This window comes from Rhamphochromis longiceps, linkage group LG1 (genome assembly GCF_057381845.1).
Source record: "Rhamphochromis longiceps isolate RC_006_pf linkage group LG1, R_longiceps_female_GT1.1, whole genome shotgun sequence".
Taxonomy (NCBI): Eukaryota; Metazoa; Chordata; class Actinopteri; order Cichliformes; family Cichlidae; genus Rhamphochromis; species Rhamphochromis longiceps.
This window is the reverse complement of record NC_140557.1, coordinates 4848014-4856004: the sequence shown is the minus strand read 5'-3', so window position 1 is coordinate 4856004 and position 7991 is coordinate 4848014.

Here is a 7991-nt window from a genome sequence, read left to right as displayed (position 1 = left end):
AGGGCTATTCTGCATGCTTGACCCTCACTAATCGAAACCACTGAGCTGCATTTTGCAGTCCCCTGTTGACTGTACATGACATTTTATATTGATTGGTTTCTCTTACCCAATTAAATCTGACTGTGGCAGTTTCCATTTACTGCAAATTGTGACAATTGCAAAGCTTGAACTAACAAGTCCTTGAAGCTAAAACGACTCTAGTATGGCTTTTTGATGAAAGTGAGCTTCTGTTATGCAATATCATGGACATGAACCTGCTGTAGGGTCAGGGTTTGAGAGGGTTTCAGCAACATGGGAAAACTATCAAAAACAGCTGACGAGAAGAATATCTGAAACTGTTCTGAAAGAACAAAGGCCGGACTGAACGAGGGAGGAAGAACAAAGAGACTATTTAATTACTGAGACAGATGGTACTAAATGGCTCACATTAACCATTAACCAATCACAGAGGTTCAACAAATGAGGTAAGCGGTGAGGTCACTACCTGCAGCCTTTGAATTTAATCTCTGTGGTTGGGTGATTTAGAGGTGAGGGGCTGTTCTCTGAAACCATGTGGGAGTGTGTGTTTGCATAAGTGCCGGCAAGTGTGCATGCGTGCATATGAGGTCACCTTCATAAGGATACCACTTATGATATAGATGTATATAAATCCTGTTTTAACATAAAATTACAGTTTGACGATGAGTATAATAAAGTCAGATACATTGTGACTGTTGCTGTTAGATGCTGATATTTGTCTAACGCTCACAGCACTCAGCAGAACAGAGAAACCCAATCGCTGCCAGAGGTGCATTATGAACAGCGTCTGCACATAGAGACCCGAGTGTCACCTTGGCCAGTTTAAGAGGTATGTTTCCTTACTCAGCCACACACACACACACACACACACACACACACACACACACACACACACACACACACACACACACACACACACACTCTTACATAAAGACAATAGGACATAGGAGACGCCACCATACATTAGTTTGTCTGTGACTAAGATAGTCATTATTAGAATAGCTGCTGTTGATGCAGACCTTCATTTAAACCTGGCTAATGGCTCACTGTCGCCTGCACACACCCACATACACACTCATTCACATGCTGTTAATTATACGTTCCAGGGACACATTGTCTCCGTTTAACAGGTCTCCATGCTGGAATGTCTCCATGTGCCCATCTCTTCTCGCTTGGTTCACTGCATCTCTTGTTGTTGCCACATGCTTGCTACTTCGGTTGTTCAGGTGGGCTGACATCCTTGGATGGCTGGAGGTGATCAAGCACAGACATTCTTGCACAAAATACTGCACTTTAACATGGCAGGCCCTGATTAAAGTCATTATCTCAACCCTTAACTCTAACCTTACATCACCTTCAATGTGACCTAAGGTATAAACTATCTTTGGGGACATTATCTTGTTGTTTACTCCGATGTTTGTGCCTGAAACATCATAACGCTCAGTACGTTGTCCAAAGCATTGTTTTAAAGGAAATCTGTTGTGCTTGTTTCCAACCTCATGTTTTTATTTTTGTACTCTACTAGAGTGGCTCAACTCAGGGTCACGGGAGGACTTGAGCCTGTTAAATAATTTCCTGTTTTATTTTATATTTTAATTCTTAGCCTCTTTACACTGTTGTCAGTTAACCTCCTGTCTTTGTTCATGTCCCCACGTCCCCTCCTTGGGATGTGGTAAAATAGCCCAAAAACCTAACACCTACCTCCCTTTCCTGATCACTTTTCCTTGACCTGGATGGAAAGCTTCATAGGGCCGAGGAAAGATATGACGGAGGATGTGCAAGGCTTTTGGAAACATGGTGTTTAGAGAATCCAATACTAGACTGCTTAAAATGTAACGTAGTGACATTACACAATGTTACCTCGCTGCCTTACCTCATCTTCTTACAATATTGTTTCCTGCAGACCGTGCTAAAGACCACCAGTGTTTAAAATGATCACCTTGTGTAAAAGGATTTGAATTGTCAAGAAAAGGAACTGAACTGGACCTGATGTAAAAGTTAATTCATGATAATTCTGAAAGCTGACAGTACAACAGCAGACATTACTAATGCAAACTGAACTATATCATGGATTTGAATTTGGAGAGCTTATGTAAATCTATGTTCTTCACACAACGCAACACTTCAAAAAGAAGCTGTGTAATGTTCATACTTCACTCAGTTAACATGATCTGATGACTGTCATTGTGAATGATGTGAAATATTATTTCCTTTTCTTGCATAAAAGATACTCCAGTGCATCGTCTGTTAAAGGAAGTAGTACTAAGGTAAGCAATGAAGCATCTTGCGTGCTTACTATGACTGCCAGGCGGATACATCTGGGTCACTTCACTCAGTTAGGACCAGCCCTAGGTATCTGTACTGCTGCTCTAATCAGTGTCACCTGCGTTGTGTAAATTACACTGCTTCCAATTAGCCAATCATCCACCTGTATGCATACTTCATGTGTATCATTTCCAAGTGGCCAGATTGTCTTGTAGTCTTGTTTATTTTGTCGAGCTTTCCAGCCTCCACATGTCCCTTGTGTTTTTGGTATGTTTCATCATGGACTTTTCCTTGTTGCCGCTTGCTTGGATAGTTTGCCTTCACTGAGTGTCTGTAAGTGTGTGACCACTTCCTGTTTTTTTGGTTTAATGATTTGGATGTTTGATTTTAAGATGGCTACATGTGTCCTGAATTTGGGTCTTTTTCGTCTTAAGACAGTTACATTGCCATTCCAGCACAGGGCCAAGCTCTGTGTGATTCATGTTTTATAATAACCCTTACCTTGTAACGGTCTGTGGTGAGACCCTTAACCTCATAATGTGAAACAAGTTTGCCTACCCCTCCTTTTAAACCAGCTTTGTCCTGATTGGAAAACAAACAGCCTGGCATGAGGGGGTTTCTGTGCTCACAGCCAGAGTCATTTACATCACAGAAAGCAAAGAGTAGTAAAAACTGTCTAAAATTGACTGTTCGCAGCAGTATGAAGAACAGACTTTTCCCTCACAGGGCCCACTTGCATGCACTTAATTATCTGGAACTGTAAACCAACATTATTTAAGTATCCATCACTGTACATATACATATGACATAAAATAAAAACCATACCCTTAAATCCTACAGAATATAGTGGACTCAAATAATACAATTCACAGCTTTCCAAATGAGCACAACCATCATGCTGTGGATAGAAGGACTGAGATAAAAGGAACATTTGTATTGCAGGCAGATGAAAGGAATGGCAATTGTCTGAAACAGTCCTTTGAATGTGCTGTCTGATACCACACAGTAACAATCCTGCATGAGTAATATTTCAAGAGTAAGACGCAGCTATGTTGTTGGGTCATAGCAGCCCTCTAGCAAGAACAAAGACAATGAGACGTCTTTAGGGGCTTTAATTGCCAGCAGAAACAAAATATTATAATTACTATAATATAACTGTCAACACATTTGGTTTGGAAATTACTTTGGGGAAGTAGTCATCTGCTGAACACAGTGACTTCTAGATATACAAAGTTTTCTGTTATTTAGTGTTTGCGTGCTAAACATCCCCAACAGTCAAACTTAAAAAAAGGTGTCTTTCTAGCAAAAAATATGAAGAGGTGGGAAAAGTGTTCAGATGAAGTAAAAATACCAATCACAGGTGTAACAAGTCTGTCATAGGCCCTCGAGCACATATTTGTTTGAGTCCTTGCTGTGCTGCTGTTGTTGTACTGGGCACACACACAAACACATGAACACACATTAGTAATATCAAAGGCATCATTACAGCTTTTGATCACTTGATTTGATTTTCTTTTCACTGCTTCCGTGTATTATTTGGGTGGATACCAATTAGGTGATCATTATGTATAAGTTTCCTTAAATTCTGGCTGATACTGTAGTAGGAAAAGTAATTCTTCCAGCTAGCTCTTCTTTTTTTTCAGCCTCTTATCCCATTCATAACTGAGTTTATTTTAAAATCACTTGGAGATTTTCACAGTTTTTCTCAAACTCTTTACATTTAGATTTAGCTTTGGGGAATTAGCCTCTTATTTCCAATTTAAGTTTTTTTCTCATCAATCTTCATTTGTCTAAAGTAATCGATGTGCTTAAGAAAACTTAACTGGCTTATAAATGATTCTGCTTATTACATGAAATCTATCTCAGTCGCTCCTTATCTCAGTGTTTTGTCTGATCATCCTAACTGTTCTGGATCTGTTGGATTTAAAAAAATAAAAATAAAAATAAACAAATAAACAGCAGTGGTATTATCTCTGGGAATCCACACTCCTCCAAATCGTTTTTTTAATCATCTTCCTTTATTCCATATTCATTTTTTGATTTGTACACAAATCTAAACACGATTAGTGGTTTAAAATGAGTTAAATGCAGTAATTGTTTTTATTCTGAAAGACAGATGGATGCAGTCAATGTGCCTGAATCCTGTCGTCACCTTCAAGTTGCCAGACAGTTGGCACACCTCTTAGTCCCAAATGGTTGTTTTCTTTCATTTCTGTTTGTGTAGAAATTAGGTGCAATGCAGTATGCCTAGTAATCCGTGCTTAATGATTGATTACAGACAAAGGCACGAGTGTGGTGTCAACTTACACTAGACTTCAGACTCACTTTCAGAGTTAGATTTGCCAAAACTGAGTTAAAGACAATTGAAATTCATTTTGTTTTTATTGTAATCTACCTTTATGTGATAATAATTCAAGTCCAAAAACATCAAAGTAAGGACCAACATATTTTCCTCACTATGTGCTTTACAGACATCTGCTCTTTAGTTGAGCGCGCACACGCGCACACACACACACACACACACACACACACACACACACACACACACACACACACACACACAGTAGTCGTTTCAGCTCGTCTCTGCTGCATTTTGTCATCAGGCTGCATTAAAGGCTGGCATGTCTGTCAGAGTTGTTAATGGACCAATTCCATTTTAAGCATCCCTGACAATTGAAAAATTCGACTCATCATACACACGAATCCATACGTAACGTGTACGTGCACGCAGACGTACTGGCTCACACACATACTGCAGATACACATCAGTCGCCAAACTTATGTCTCTCTGTTTACAAGGGTTTGTCCTTTTTCATGTCCACTTTGAGATCATAACTCCACCCTGCACTCGCCCCCTCTCCTCCCAGCCTGCAGAGCCTCCACAAATGAGATAAGAGCGCTAATGTGATTGCGAGAGAGAGAGACAGAGAGAGACAGAGATAGAGAGAGAGAGACTTTCTAATTTAATAGAAACTCCATCAGGCTAATGGAACTGTGGATTGACCGCCCAGCCTCCTACACACACACACACACACACACACACACACACACACACACACACACACACACACACACACACAGTCATTTACTAGTCACTGTATTGTACCTTGTGAGCGTGGGAACCTATTAGCATTCACAATACGCCATGCCACAGTCAAATGAATATGTAGAAAGAGGCGACATGGGAGCTTGAAAGAGAAGGATAAAATAGTAAGTGCAATGAATGAAGTGGTACAGAAGAGAAATGAAACGATACTTTTTGGTGGATGTTCAAAGAAAAACAGAAAAACGGTCCAAATTAGACACAACAAAGCACAAAGTGAGGTGGACAGAGGACTGATGTGATAGTCATTCAGTGCAGACAGTTCACCAATTATAGCCATAGAGGTTTTCTGGTCCTTGTTGAGGATGGGACGATGTGAATGGAGACTGAGGGGGTGGAGTCAGGGTGGGGGCAGGAGGGGCAGAAATGACGGATGGTGTTTCACTCACAATTTGTCTGGCCCAAAGGTATTAAATGAGCGTGTACTCTTTTTCTAGCTATCTCACACACAAACATTGCTGATGCCCATTCATGTTCGAGCTGTCTGCTGATTTATTTCCACTTATGCTCTCAAGTGCGGAAATTTGGACGAGTGACAAAAAGTACAAAGAGGACGTGTCCTTGAAGGGTGCACCTCTTTCTCGTCGATTCTCTAATTTCTTCTTCTACTCTCTTTCAGTCACAGACGTCTTTAAGTTCCTGATACAGCAATAACTCTTCTCTCTCACTACTGTACAGGATGTCACAACATGTCCTCTGTTTTGTGACCGAGTGAAATAAATTATCTACTATGAAAAAACTGGAATAAGTATGAATATGACTGCTTGCGCATTTGAGAGATGCACACCTCGATTCAGTCTGAAAGCTGCTATGTGAAAAGAGAAGGAAAAAAAGATTAGAAAACATCAGTCATAGGTTGTGTGTGCCTACACTTAAAAGCAAAAGTAGTGAATGGATGTAGAGGAGAAAATAAATTTTCATGAATTAGGTGCCAGACAGAGCATGAAGTCCTTTGTGGAGGCTCAGGAGGTCAGAAGCAGGCAAGTCAGCTGTAGTTTTGTTCTTTTTTTGATACATTGGACTTTTATCTGTTATACAAAATGATTGGTATCCTTTCAAGTTATTTAAACCATGTTGTGCAGCTTTGGGTCACCGCCAGACCTAACAGAAGGGGCCTGTGCATTACAGGATCAGCAGTCTAGCAAGTTCTAAAATTAATGTAGTTAAAAGAGTAGAAGCAGTGATCTGAGTCCCCCAGAGCGATGCAGATGCACATTACTGAGCTGTTTACATTATGAGGAGACACGGAAAATGCAACATTCCCAAACAAAGATAAGTCATAATCTAATAACCTATTATACTTGTAATGCCTTGTCCACAGGACCACAAAAAATTAAGAAAGAGAGAGAACTGAAATCATCAGGGTAAATCAGAATCCTCTATTTCTCAGAGGCCGGTTTAGCTGCTCGACCTACGCATTAATTAACAAATTTTTGCACGTCGTTAAGGTTATGGCTCTTCCAGTTCTTGGAGAAAAACTGATTTATCTACAGTGAAAGTACATTTTATACAAGATACATGAAGATACTTAGCAGCCATTAAATATTCTGTTTCCCAACTTTTACTTTCTATGTGGGGACCTAACAGTGAGCTCCTACTCCTGATCTAACTGCCAACCAGGATCAACTGCAAGATGGAAACAGGTCAAACCTAAAATCTTATTCTAGATTAATAATTGTCAGTTTATCAGTCATTAATGATAGAAAATAGGAGGTAAGCACATATTTGTGATTTATTTGTTATTTTCCACATACAAATTATATTAATTCCCTTCAGTTTGTTTGCATATATTTTCCCTAGATGCAAAATGTTTAATTGGTGTGCGTGGACACAAATCAGATTAATGTTTGTGTTTGTGTTTCATCTTTCTCTTCTCTCTTTGTTAGTTTCTTACAAACTCTCATCAGCCCAAATTATCTATATGTATTTTAAAGCTCAAAAAATGTTCTTACAATTTATCGTTCATTCAGCAACTTGTAATCTGAACACTTCATGCCTTACAGCATAGATTCAGTTTAGATATCATTTATCCTTTGCTGTTTTTGGTGTATCTACCAGAGTCTTATTGTTTCATTATTTCAGTGTACTGGTGAGTAAATGCTAATGTGGCTTTACACAGTGCAACCTGTGCTTGAACAACTGTGGAACAAATGCAAATGTGACAACATAAGTAGCTTCCTAAGCGAATAATTATTAAGGAGGAATGTTATGAGGTGTACAGACATTAAGCACTGGATTAAGTAGCTATAGAATCTTAATCTGGGGAGACAACGTGGACTCAGACATTGTCAGTCTTATCCAGTAATGAAATTAATCTATTAAAGTGAAGAAGGGCCGTCTCTGACTACAGCTGCTGTGCTTCCTCTCCATCAGCTGCAGTTGTTTTTTTGGTCGTCAACAGCCTCTAAAAGAGACGATGGGAAGCTGTTGCACTCACTGGAAGGAGAAGCAGAGCTTTGATTCCCAGACTTATTACTACCAACATTGTTTGTGATGAGATTGTTGCATATTAGATCGTAAAGGGGCCACAACTGATTTCTGCATGTGTGTGTATGTGTGCGTGTTTGCTTCCAACGAGATCCATAGCTGTCATTATGCATTATAC